Source organism: Leopardus geoffroyi, chromosome B3, assembly GCF_018350155.1.
Source record: "Leopardus geoffroyi isolate Oge1 chromosome B3, O.geoffroyi_Oge1_pat1.0, whole genome shotgun sequence".
NCBI lineage: Eukaryota > Metazoa > Chordata > Mammalia > Carnivora > Felidae > Leopardus > Leopardus geoffroyi.
Window position 1 is genome coordinate 41552383 of NC_059337.1, and position 14488 is coordinate 41566870.

Sequence of the window (14488 nt, forward strand, 5' to 3'; positions counted from 1 at the left end):
TTGATGGTTTCCTGTCTCACATTCAGGTCCTTTATCCATTTTGAGTTTATTTTTGTGAATGGTGTGAGAAAGTGGTCTAGTTTCAACCTTCTGCATGTTGCTGTCCAGTTCTCCCAGCACCATTTGTTAAAGAGGCTGTCTTTTTTCCATTGGATGTTCTTTCCTGCTTTGTCAAAGATGAGTTGACCATATGTTTGTGGGTCTAGTTCTGGGGTTTCTATTCTATTCCATTGGTCTATGTGTCTGTTTTTGTGCCAATACCATGCTGTCTTGATGATGACAGCTTTGTAGTAGAGGCTAAAGTCTGGGATTGTGATGCCTCCTGCTTTGGTCTTCTTCTTCAAAATTCCTTTGGCTATTCGGGGCCTTTTGTGGTTCCATATGAATTTTAGGATTGCTTGTTCTAGTTTCGAGAAGAATGCTGGTGCAATTTTGATTGGGATTGCATTGAATGTGTAGATAGCTTTGGGTAGTATTGACATTTTGACAATATTTATTTTTCCAATCCATGAGCAGGGAATGTCTTTCCATTTCTTTAAATCTTCTTCAATTTCCTTCATAAGCTTTCTATAGTTTTCAGCATACAGATCCTTTACATCTTTGGTTAGATTTATTCCTAGGTATTTTATGCTTCTTGGTGCAATTGTGAATGGGATCAGTTTCTTTATTTGTCTTTCTGTTGCTTCATTGTTAGTGTATAAGAATGCAACTGATTTGTGTACATTGATTTTGTATCCTGCGACTTTGCTGAATTCATGTATCAATTCTAGCAGACTTTTGGTGGAGTCTATCGGATTTTCCATGTATAATATCATGTCATCTGCAAAAAGCGAAAGCTTGACTTCATCTTTGCCAATTTTGATGCCTTTGATTTCCTTTTGTTGTCTGATTGCTGATGCTAGAACTTCCAGCACTATGTTAAACAACAGCGGTGAGAATGGGCATCCTTGTCGTGTTCCTGATCTCAGGGAAAAAGCTCTCAGTTTTTCTCCGTTGAGGATGATGTTAGCTGTGGGCTTTTCATAAATGGCTTTTATGATCTTTAAGTATGTTCCTTCTATCCCGACTTTCTCAAGGGTTTTTATTAAGAAAGGGTGCTGGATTTTGTCAAAGGCCTTTTCTGCATCGATTGACAGGATCATATGGTTCTTCTCTTTTTTTTTGTTAATGTGATGTATCACGTTGATTGATTTGCGAATGTTGAACCAGCCCTGCATCCCAGGAATGAATCCCACTTGATCATGGTGAATAATTCTTTTTATATGCCGTTGAATTCGATTTGCTAGTATCTTATTGAGAATTTTTGCATCCATATTCATCAGGGATATTGGCCGGTAGTTCTCTTTTTTTACTGGGTCTCTGTCTGGTTTAGGAATCAAAGTAATACTGGCTTCATAGAATGAGTCTGGAAGTTTTCCTTCCCTTTCTATTTCTTGGAATAGCTTGAGAAGGATAGGTATTATCTCTGCTTTAAACGTCTGGTAGAACTCCCCTGGGAAGCCATCTGGGCCTGGACTCTTATTTGTTGGGAGATTTTTGATAACCGATTCAATTTCTTCGCTGGTTATGGGTCTGTTCAAGCTTTCTATTTCCTCCTGATTGAGTTTAGGAAGAGTGTGGGTGTTCAGGAATTTGTCCATTTCTTCCAGGTTGTCCAATTTGTTGGCATATAATTTTTCATAGTATTCCCTGATAATTGTTTGTATCTCTGAGGGATTGGTTGTAATAATTCCATTTTCATTCATGATTTTATCTATTTGGGTCATCTCCCTTTTCTTTTTGAGAAGCCTGGCTAGAGGTTTGTCAATTTTGTTTATTTTTTCAAAAAACCAACTCTTGGTTTCGTTGATCTGCTCTACAGTTTTTTTAGACTCTATATTGTTTATTTCTGCTCTGATCTTTATTATTTCTCTTCTTCTGCTGGGTTTAGGCTGCCTTTGCTGTTCTGCTTCTATTTCCTTTAGGTGTGCTGTTAGATTTTGTATTTGGGATTTTTCTTGTTTCTGGAGATAGGCCTGGATTGCAATGTATTTTCCTCTCAAGACTGCCTTCGCTGCGTCCCAAAGCGTTTGGATTGTTGTATTTTCATTTTCGTTTGTTTCCATATATTTTTTAATTTCTTCTCTAATTGCCTGGTTGACCCACTCATTCGTTAGTAGGGTGTTCTTTAACCTCCATGCTTTTGGAGGTTTTCCAGACTTTTTTCTGTGGTTGATTTCAAGCTTCATAGCATTGTGGTCTGAAAGTATGCATGGTATAATTTCAATTCTGGTAAACTTATGGAGGGCTGTTTTGTGACCCAGTATATGATCTATCTTGGAGAATGTTCCATGTGCACTCGAGAAGAAAGTATATTCTGTTGCTTTGGGATGCAGAGTTCTAAATATATCTGTCAAGTCCATCTGATCCAATGTCTCATTCAGGGCCCTTGTTTCTTTATTGATCGTGTGTCTGGATGATCTATCCATTTCTGTAAGTGGGGTGTTAAAGTCCCCTGCAATTACCACATTCTTATCAATAAGGTTGCTTATGTTTATGAGTAGTTGTTTTATATATTTGGGGGCTCCGGTATTCGGCGCATAGACATTTATAATTGTTAGCTCTTCCTGATGGATAGACCCTGTAACTATTATATAATGTCCTTCTTCATCTCTTGTTACAGCCTTTAATTTAAAGTCTAGTTTGTCTGATATAAGTATGGCTACTCCAGCTTTCTTTTGGCTTCCAGTAGCATGATAAATAGTTCTCCATCCCCTCACTCTCAATCTAAAGGTGTCCTCAGGTCTAAAATGAGTCTCTTGTAGACAGCAAATAGATGGGTCTTGTTTTTTTATCCATTCTGATACCCTATGTCTTTTGGTTGGCGCATTTAATCCATTTACATTCAGTGTTATTATAGAAAGATATGGGTTTAGAGTCATTGTGATGTCTGTATGTTTTATGCTTGTAGTGATGTCTCTGGTACTTTGTCTCACAGGGTCCCCCTTAGGATCTCTTGTAGGGCTGGTTTAGTGGTGACAAATTCCTTCAGTTTCTGTTTGTTTGGGAAGACCTTTATCTCTCCTTCTATTCTAAATGACAGACTTGCTGGATAAAGGATTCTCGGCTGCATATTTTTTCTGTCTAGCACACTGAAAATCTTGTGCCAATCCTTTCTGGCCTGCCAAGTTTCAAAAGAGAGATCAGTCACGAGTCTTATAGGTCTCCCTTTATATGTGAGGGCACGTTTACCCCTTGCTGCTTTCAGAATTTTCTCTTTATCCTTGTATTTTGCCAGTTTCACTATGATATGTCGTGCAGAAGATCGATTCAAGTTACGTCTGAAGGGAGTTCTCTGTGCCTCTTGGATTTCAATGCCTTTTTCCTTCCCCAGTTCAGGGAAGTTCTCAGCTATAATTTCTTCAAATACCCCTTCAGCACCTTTCCCTCTCTCTTCCTCCTCTGGGATACCAATTATGCGTATATTATTTCTTTTTAGTGTATCACTTAGTTCTCTAATTTTCCCCTCATACTCCTGGATTTTTTTATCTCTCTTTCTCTCAGCTTCCTCTTTTTCCATAACTTTATCTTCTAGTTCACCTATTCTCTCCTCTGCCTCTTCAATCCGGGCTGTGGTGGTTTCCATTTTGTTTTGCATTTCATTTAAAGCGGTTTTCAGCTCCTCATGACTGTTCCTTAGTCCCTTGATCTCTGTAGCAAGGGATTCTCTGCTGTCCTGTATACTGTTTTCAAGCCCGGCGATTAATTTTATGACTATTATTCTAAATTCACTTTCTGTTATATTATTTAAATCCTTTTTGATCAGCTCATTAGCTGTTGTTATTTCCTGGAGATTCTTCTGAGGGGAATTCTTCCGCTTGGTCATTTTGGATAGTCCCTGGAGTGGTGAGGACCTGCAGGGCACTTCCCCTGTGCTGTGGTGTATAACTGGAGTTGGTGGGCAGGACCGCAGTCCGACCTGATGTCTGCCCCCAGCCCACCGCTGGGGCCACAGTCAAACTGGTGTGTGCCTTCTCTTCCTCTCTCCTAGGGGCGGGATTCACTGTGGGGTGGCGTGGCCCGTCTGGGCTACTTGCACACTGCCAGGCTTGTGATGCTGGGGATCTGGCGTATTAGCTGGGGTGGGTAGGCAAGGTGCACAGGGGCAGGAGGGGCAGGCTTAGCTCGCTTCTCCTTAGGTGATCCACTTCAGGAGGGGCCCCTCTTCCGTGGGCCTCTCGTCTGCGCTTGGCTCCGGCGACTCCGTTCTGCTACTCCTCTGGAGGTTTTCTGGGTTATTTAGGCAGGTGTAGGTGGAATCTAATTGATCAGCAGGACGCGCGGTGAGCCCAGCGTCCTCCTACGCCGCCATCTTCCCGGGATATCCTTGAATTCACTTTTTTAATGATTTGTTGAAGATTTCTGCACCTATGTTAATCAGGAACATCAGCTTTTCTTATGGTGCCCTTGTCTTTGGTATCAAGGCCATTGTAACATGGCCTTGTAAAATGAATTTAAAAGTGTTCTCTCCTTGGGGCGACAGGGCAGCTCAATCACTTAAGCATCTGACTTTGGGTTTCAGCTCAGGTCATGATCTCATGGTTCGAATGTTCAAGCCCCACACTGGGCTCTGTGCTGAAGGCATGGAGACTGCTTAGGATTCTGTCTCCCTCTCTCTGCTCCTCTCCTGCTTGCTCTATTGCTCTGTCTCAAAAACAAATAAACATTAAAAAAAAGTGTTGTTTCATTTTCTATTGTTTAGAAAAGTTGGAGAAGGATTGGTATGAATTCTCTAAATGTTCAAAAGAATTCATCATTGAAGTTGTATATAGTCCCTGGCTTCTGTCTGTTGGGAGTTTCTCAATTACTGATTCAATCTCCTTACTAGTAATGTCTGTTCACATTTTCTGTTTCTTCATAGTTCAGTCTTGGTAGGTTGTGGGTTTCTAGGAATTTTTCCAGTTCTTCTAGGTCGTCCAGTGTGTGTAACTGTTCGTAATAGTCTCTTAGGATCCTTTGCATTTCTGTGGTATCAGTTGTAATGTCTCCTCTTTCCTTTCAGATTTTGAGTCCTGTCTTTGTCTCCATGAGTCTGGCAAAAGGTCGGTCAATTTTGTATTTTCAAAGAACCAGCTATTTCATTGGTTTTTTTCTATTGTCTAAAGTCTCATCTATTTCCACTCCAATCTCTGTTATTTCCTTCCTTCTACTAAGTTGGGGCTTTGTTCTTTTTCTCATTCCTTTAAGTGTAAAGTTATTTTGTTTATTCGAGATTTTTCTTGTTTCTCGAGGTAGGTATTTATCACTATGAACTTCCCTCCTAGAACTGCTTTTGCCCTTAAGTTTTAGTATGTTTTGTTTCCAGTTTCATTTGTCATAAGGCATTTTTTAAATTTCTCTTCTAATTTCTTCTTTGACCTATTGGTTGTTCAGTAGCATGTCATTTAATCTCCAAATATTTGTGGATTTTCCAGTTTTCTTCTCATAATTGATGTCCAGTTTCATACTCCTATGGTGAGAAAAGATGTTTGATACGATTTTAATCCTCTTAAATTTATTAAGACTTCTTTTGTGGCCTAACAGATGATCTATCTTGGAGAATGTTCCATGTGCACTTGAGAAGAATGTATATCCTTTTGCTTTTGGATGAAATGTTCTGTACATATCTGTTAAGTCCATCTGGTCTATTGTGTCATTTAAGGCCAATGTTTCCTTATTGAGTCCATCTATGTTGTCCCAAATGGCAAGATCTCATTCTTTTTTATGACTAATATACATCATGTATATCTATCCCACGTTCTTTATCCATTCATCTACTGATGGATACTTGGGTTGCTTCTACATCTTGGTTATTGTAAATAATGCTGCAGTAAACATAGGGGTGGATATATCTTTTGGAATTAGTGTTTTCATTTTCTTTGGATAAATACCCAGCAGTGGAACTACTGGATCATATGGTATTTCTATTTTTAATTTTTTTTTGAGGCATTTCCATGCTGTTTACCCCAGTAGGTTGCACCAATTTACATTCCTGCCTACAGTGCACTAGGATTCCCTTTTCTCCACATCTTTGGCAACGCTTGATATTTCTTTTCTGTTTGCTACTAGCCATTCTGACAGGCATAAAGTAATACCGCATTGTGGTTTTGATTAGCATTTCCTTGATTAGTGACGTTGAGCATCTTTTCATGTCTAGCCATCTGTATGTCTTCTTTGAAAAAATGTCTATTCATCTTGATTTTTTACTTGGATTTTTTTGGTGTCAAGTTTGTGTGTTTGTGTGTGTGTGTGTCTGTGTGTGTGTATGTGTATGTGTATTGGCTATTAACTGCTTATGGGATTTATCATTTGCAAATATCTCCTCCCATTCAGTAGGCTGCCTTCTTGTTCTGTTGGTTCCTTTGCTGTACAGAACCTTTTTATCTTGGTGTAGTCCTATTAGTATATTTTTGCTTTAGTTTCCCTTGCCTGAGGAGACCTATCCATAAATATGTTGCTAAGGGTGATGTCTAAGAGATAACTGCCTGTATTTTCTTTCAGGAGTTTTATGGTTTCAGGTCTTACATTTAGGTCTTTAATCCATTTAGAGTTTATTTTTGTGTATAGTGTAAGAAAGTGATCCAGTTTCACTTTTTTGCAAGTAGCTGTCCAACTTTCCCAACACTATTTATGGAAAAGACTGTCTTTTCCTCAGTGTATATTCTTGCCTCCTTTGTTGTTGATTACCTGACCATATAGTTGTGAATTTATTTCTGGGCTCTTGAGTCTGTTCCATTATCTCCAAGTCTATTTGTGCTAGTTCCACACTGTTTTGATTAGTGTAGCTTCGTAGTATATTTTGAAGTGTGGGATTGTGATACCTCCAGTTTTATTCTTTATCATGATGGCTTTGGCAATCTTTTGTGCTTTCATACAAATTTTAGGATTGTTCTACTTCTATAAAAAATACCAGTGGTATTTTGATAGGATTTACATTCAATCTGTAGATTGCTTTGGGTGGTATGGACATTTTAACAATACTCTTCCAACCCATGAGCATGGTATATCATTCCATTTCTTTGTATCATGTTTCATCTCTTTCATCAATGTCTTACAGTTTTCAGAGTATATATCTTTCACTTGGTTAAATTTATTCCTAGGTATGTATCTTTTTGCTGCAGGATTTTCTTTCTGCTTCTTCATTACGAGTTTTTTGGTGGAGTCTTTAGGGTTTTCTATATATGCTATCATGTCATCTACAAATAATGACAATTTTACTTCTTCCTTACCAATTTGAATGCCTTTTCTTTTTCTTATCCAACTGCTACAGTTAGGACTTCAAGTACTATACTGAATAAAAATGGTGAGTGGATATCCTTGTCCTGTTCATGATATTAGAGGAAAGGTACTCACTTTTTCACTATTGAGTACTATGTTAGCTGTGGGTTTGTATATGTGACCTTTATTATGTTGAGGTATATTCCCTCTAAACCTACTTAGTTGAAAGTTTTTATCATGAATGGATGTTGTATTTTGTTAAATGCATTTTCTGCATCTTTTGAGATAATCATATGGTTTTTGTCCTTTCTCTTGTTAATGTGATCTATCACACTGATTGACTTGCGAGTAGTAAACCACCCTTGCATCCCTGGAATAAATCCTACTTAATTATGTTGAGTGTTTTTTTTTTTTTTTTTTTTTAAGTATTGTTGAATTTGGTTTGCTACTACTTTATTTTTGGATCTATGTTCATCAGAGATACTGGCCTATAGTTGGTGTTTTGTTTTTGTTTTTTGTATCTTTTTTTTTTGTATCTTTGTCTGGTTTTGTTATCAGGTTAATGCTGCCCTTGTAGAATGAATTTGGAAGTTTTCCTCCCTATTCTATTTTTGGGGATAGTTTGAGAAAAACAGGTATTAACTCTTCTTTAAATGCTTGATAGAATTCATATGTTAAGTCATCTAGTCATGGACTTGTGTTAGTTTTTCTTTTTAATTGTTGATTCAATTATATTACTAGTAATTGATCTGTTCAAATTTTCTATTTCTTCCTGGTTCAGTTTTGAAAGATTGTAAGTTTCCAGGAATTTACCCCTTTCTTCTAGGTTTTTCAATTTGTTGCATATAACTTTGCATAATATTCTCTTATATCCTTTGTATTTGTTGTGTCTCCTTCATTTCTGATTTTATTTACTGGGAGTCCTCTCTTCTTGATAAGTCTGGCTATAGGTTTATCAATTACCTTTTCAAAGAACCTGCTCTTAGTTTGAGCGATCTTTTTTTTTTATTTCCTTCGTTCTAGTTTTGGGCTTCATTTATTCTTTTTGGGCCCCTTTAGGTGTAAGTTAGGTTGAGAATTTTGTTTCTTGAGGTATGCCTGTATCACTATTACCTTCCCTCTTAAAGCTGCTTTTGCTATGTCCTGAAGATTTTGGACCTTAATGTCATTTTCACTTGTGTCTATGTATTTTTTTATTTCTGCTTTGATTTCTTCACTGACCCAATGGTTGTTTAGTAGTATGTTGTTTCTCCATCTGTTCTGTGTTTTTTCAAGATTTTTTTTTTGTAATGAATTTGTAGTTTCATTATGTTTGGAAAAGATACTTAATGTGATTTTAATATACTTGTTTTGTGGCCTACCATGATCTATCCTGGAGAATGTTCCATGTGCACTTGAAAGTAATGCGTATTTTACTGGTTTTTGAGTATAATGCTCTGAATATGCCTGTTAGGCCAATCTGGTCCAATGTATCATTCAAAAGCATTGTTTCTTTATTGATTTGCTGTCTAGATAACCTATCCATTCATTGATGTAAGTAGGGTATTAAAGTCCCCTGATATTACTATTGTCAATTATTCCCTTTAGGTCTGTGAATATTTGCTTTATGTGTTGAGATGCTATTTGGGGAACACAGATATTTACAATTGTATTTTCACGTAGGATCAATCCCTTTATGTAGTCCCCTTCTTTGTCTCATGCTACAGTCTTTTTTTTTTTTTTAATTTTTTTTAATTTTTATTTATTTATTTTTTTTAATTTTTTTTTTCAATGTTTATTTATTTTTGGGACAGAGAGAGACAGAGCATGAACAGGGGAGGGTCAGAGAGAGAGGGAGACACAGAATCGGAAACAGGCTCCAGGCTCTGAGCCATCAGCCCAGAGCCTGACGCGGGGCTCGAACTCACGGACCGCGAGATCGTGACCTGGCTGAAGTCGGACGCTTAACCGACTGCGCCACCCAGGCGCCCCTACAGTCTTTGTTTTAAAGTCTATTTTGTCTGATATAACTGTGGCTACCTCAGGTGTGTGTGTGTGTGTGTGCGCGTGTGTGCGTGTGTGTGTGTGTTGTGTTTTGTTTGTTTCTATTTGTATGGTATATGTGTTTGCATCCCTTCAGTTTCAGTCTGTATGTTTCTTTAGGTCTGAAGTGAGTCTCTTGGAAGCATACAGTTGGATTTTTTAAAATCCATTTCATCACCCTATATCTTTTGATTGGAGCATTTAGTCCATTTACATTTAAAGTAAGCATGATTCTTTGAACTGTTTTCTGGTTGTTTTGTAGTTTTTCTGTTCCTTTCTTGTTCTCTTGCTCTCTTCCTTGGTAGTTTGATGGCTTTATTTAGTGTTATGCTTGGATTCCTTTATTTTTTGTGTATCTGTATCTACTGTAGGTTTTTTATTTATGGGAACACTTGGGTTCATATATAACATCTTATGTGTTTAGCAGTCTATATTAAGTTGATGGTCCCTTAAGTTCTAAAAGGACTACATTTTTACTCCCCCTCCATATTATGTATATGATAGATTTTTGCATTTTTTTATTGATCCCTAGACTGATTTTTGTAGATATAATGTATTTTGCTACTTTTGTGTGTTAACCTCCATTAAGTGATTAATCTACTACATTTACTATATATTTGTTTTTACCTGTGAAATTTTTTCCATTTGTAATTTCCTTTTAGTTATGGCTTCTTCTTTCCACTTAAAAAATTCCTTAAACATTTCTTAAAAGTCTTGTTTCATGGTGATGAATTCCTTTAACTTTTGTCTGGGAAACTCTTTATCTCTCCTCCTATTCTGAATGACTACCTTGCTGGATTTAGTATTCTTGGTTTGCAGGGTTTTTTCCTTTCAGTACTTGGAATGCATCTTGCCATTTCCTTCTGCCCTAGAGTAAGTTTTCTGCTTCCTTCTCTCTTTGCTCCCTCTGAGATCTCTATAAAGTGAATGTCACTATGCTTGATGATGTCACTGAGGTCCCTTAACCTATTCTCATTTTTTTTTCTTTTTTCTTCCCCATTTAGATTGGTTGCTTTTGATTACCCTCTCTTCCAGATGACTATATTCTTTTGAATCCTCTAATCTGCTGTTGATGGCCCCTAATGTATTTTTTATTTCAGTTATTGAATTCTTTACCTCTGACTGGTTTTTATATTTTTAAGTTCTGAGTTCATCCACTCTTAAGTCCAGTGAGTATATTTATGCCACTACTTTCAATTCTTTATTAGGCATATTGCCTATTACCATTTAATTTAGCTGTGATTTTGTCTTGCTCTTTCATTTGGGACATATTCCTCTCTCTACTCATGTTTTATAACTCTGTGTTTTTGCTTCTATGTATTAGGTAGGTCAGCTACATCTCCTGGTCTTTAAAGTGGTGGCCTTGTGTAGGAGAGAACACCCCCCTCAGGTCACCAAAACCAGGTCCTCCAGGGGTGCCCTTTGTGTGGGTTACATGTGACCTACTATTGTGGGTAAGCCGCATATGCCTTCAGCACAGGGAGCTGCAATGACCTACTTTGCCTGCTGTGGGTATGCTGCACAGTTTGGTCCCATGCCCTTTATATGCCTCAGGCCACCTTGGTTGGGCTCGTTGTTGGGTGAAGTCCACATTCAGCCTAGCTGCTTGCAATTAGCCTCTGTGCCACAGCTACAGGGGCACAGAAGACCAGGTTTTGCTCCATTGCTTTTGAGAGGCTTAAACTTAAAGGGTGACCTAAGTAAGTGGTCCCATAACTGATTTATGCATAACTGATGTATGATAAACCAAAATACAACAAAAGACAGAAAAGGCTCATTAAACAATTCATTAGTAAGCCATACAAGCTGAATCTGGTTTTTCAAACATTCGGTTTTTAAAATGGTAGCCCCAACTGTCTCTCAATGCCATCTTGTGTTCTCACACCTTTCGTGCTACAAGCTCAACAGCCCACACCTGCTGCTATACCCCTCAGACATTGAGGCAGCTTTATTGTCACAGCTGCATCAGAAAGTCAGAAGACTGTCGTGTCCGTGGGCAGCCTCCAGTTTTAATAAAGAAGGAACATTATAAACCCTCGTTGGATTAGTAAAGAACTACCCACATAGTCCTCTCCATATGGGTTTTAAAAGCTTGTTTTTAGCTCTCCTTAAAACTAATGCCTATTTGTAATGGCTTCTATGGGTTAGAACAGTAACAATCCACAATAATTCTAAATTTCCAACTGCTGCCTTTTTATAAAACAGCTTTTATATCAGTTTTTAAATAAAAATTCTCTTAACCATGGTACTGCTGGACAGAATTATAAGGGTCGCTTATTTTCCCCTTTGTATTCTTTTGAATCTTTGCTAAATTCTACAATGAATATGACACTTTTCTTAATGTCCTTCAACTTTTATTGAAACATACATGCATACAGTCATTATTTCTCAAAGAAAAAGACTGCTTAGGCACAGCCTACCCCTGACATTCACAGATTTGATGCCTGCCGTTTTAATTATCTGGAAAGTCTGAATGACCCTGAAATGACTACAGTTTACTATTTTGCAACAGCATGAATACAAATTTCACTTCTCAAAGCTTGTATGTGGAAGTGAATCACATGGCCAGTGAACAGTCTACTAGCTACCCAACATTCACATCTCAGCAAAGCTTTGTTCTCTACTTACCTTCACACCTCCCATCTGAGGAAGCTGCTTAAACTTTTTTCATTTGTACATTACTGCATTTCATGAGCAAAAAAAAATATATGCCATGGTGGTTTTTGAAACTCCTAAGATTCTCAAAGGTTTCAGGGCATATATTTCACAAGTGTCAGTCTTCCACATTATTTAAACTGTTAAATACATCCCTATGGAGAGCAGGGAATAAAACTGATTTGTTGACATTATTAGATCCCCTTTATCCACTATATAAATTTAATTTAGCAAAACAGTAATTGGGAAGTATGTTTAATCCACATTTTTTTTTTTACTCCCCCAAAGCAAATATATAATTATGAAGGTGATAGAATAGGTTAAAAAAATCCAAACAACATAAAAGAGCATGAAAAAGGAAGTCCTAGTTCACTTTCTTCTGGAATGCCTGTCCCTAAGAAATCACTGTGAACAGATGGATATGCTGCTCAAGAATTTTAATGCACACCTGAATGTTTTTTATTTTATACAAATGGAATCATTCTATAAACATACTTCCATCGATAGTATTCCACAGTACTTTGTAGCTATCTTTCTGTGGCCTGGCTACTGATCAACTTTATACCTTTCTTAATTACTACATAGCATTATTTATTATTAAATTTACAATTTATTAAACTCGTGGACACAAAACTGTTTCTGATCTCTGCAATAACAAAGAATGCTTCAAGGACATCTTTTTACAGGTTTCATTGTCCACATTCACAAGTAAAATTACTTTTTAAGGAAATGCTCACTGAAAATGATCACTGTCCTCCCAAACCAGCAATTTACATTGACCCCAATATGTGAGAGTGTCCACTCTCCAAAACCTTTACTAACAATGAATATTACCTATCTTTGTCATTTTGAACAATTCTGCTTTATGTACACTTTATTGAATATGTGAGACAATGCATTTTCATATGTTAAATCAACTGTTTGCAATTCTCTTCCTATTCGTATACTTTACTCAAGTACTCTTTCTCACAGGTCATCTCCTTTCCACTTTGTTTATGGTGTCTTTCACCATTACGCAGTTAAATTTATGAATATTTTCCTTTATGGGTTCTGGCCTTGGTGAAAGCTCTCCCTTACAACAAGATCCAAAAAAAGCTTGCCGATAGAGTCCTGTGGTTTTATTTTTCATATTAAATTTTTTAAGTTTTTTTATTATTTATTTTGAGAGAGAGACCAGGGGAGGGGCTGAGAGAGGGAGAGAAAGAAAGCCCAAGCATGCTTCGCGGTGTCAGTACAGAGCTGAATGGATTCAAACTCAACCATGAAATCATGACCTGAACTGAAATCATGTGTTGGACACTTAACCAACAGAGCCACCCAGGTGCCCCTCATACTAAATCTTGAAACCTTGTATTAATTTGAGAAAACACAGGAATTAGGGATGAAATTAATGTTTTAATTTTCATTTTCACTCACACTATTGACTAATTTCTTTTCTGCACTGATTTGAAATTTTTTCTTTGCTATATAATAAATTCCCATATATAAGCTTTTCTGCACTAGTACCTGCTAAATTAGTACATCTAGGACAGTTTCTACCTCATCTCTAACCTGTTTCCTCATCTTCACTTAAAAAACTTTTTAAGCACCTCTTAAGAATTTTTCTGCTTACAGGAGAACTTTTGAGCAAATTAGAATAAATTTAGGGAATAATTTGGGGGATAACTGACATCTCTACCATTTCATATTGGGTCTTCCCATCCAAGAATAGGACATGGCCCTGTTTATTAAGACTTTTAATCTGTTCTTGTATAAAGTTTTATAATGTTCTTCACCTAGGTCTTAAATATTTTTCAATAAAGATTTTACTGCTACTGTGAATAGGATCTTCTGCTATGTATAGTAAAGCAATTGTTTTTTTGCCTACTTTTTAAATATTTATTTTGAGAGAGCACAAACTCATTCTTGAGTGAGGGAATGGGAGAGAGAGAATCCCAAATAGTCTCTGTGCCTGACATGGGCGGAGCTCAATCTCCATTATCTGAATCATGAGAACATGATTTGAGCCGAAATCCAACCAAAACACCCAGGGACCCCTTGCCTATTTATTATTTGGCTGCCTTATTAAACTTTTTAGCTCCATGTTTAGAACTTATCAAAATAATACCTATTTTTTAAAAAATGGACAGTTTTAGAAAAACAAGTCTCCTACCCAGGGCTGCTCTTCAGGGATAGCTATTAAACATTCTCTCATAATTTCCAACTAATTTTCTTGAAATGTTCGCAGCGTCTAACCAGTTCATCTGCAAATGTTGACAATTTGGTCTTTCCTCGTCCTAATTTTTATTTTCCTTGTCTAATGCCTTGTCCCTCAGTGGCAGGACTCCTGGCTGCTTCCACACTGTAATGGAAAATCCTTAGTGCTTCACTGTTAACTATGAAGATCACTGACAGCTTTTGATAATCTCCATCAAATTAACATTTTTATTCCTAGCTTACTAAGAGTCAGTAAAAGGTTTTTTTCCTTCTTTAATCAGCGATGTATTTGGAATTGTATCAAAACTTATTTGGGCGTTTTTATCTTCTCTCATTAAATTATATTTTCCAATATTTCATCTGCAGGGGCGTAAGGCAG

The 14488-nt window shown here is 37.1% G+C and overlaps 1 protein-coding gene across 9 annotated transcripts in view; it reads right to left on the reverse strand.

Annotated features, from left to right (window-relative positions):
* The window catches only part of USP3 (ubiquitin specific peptidase 3), a 114216-nt gene that overhangs the window by 13461 nt on the left and 86267 nt on the right, over positions 1-14488 (reverse strand). The window lies entirely within an intron of this gene.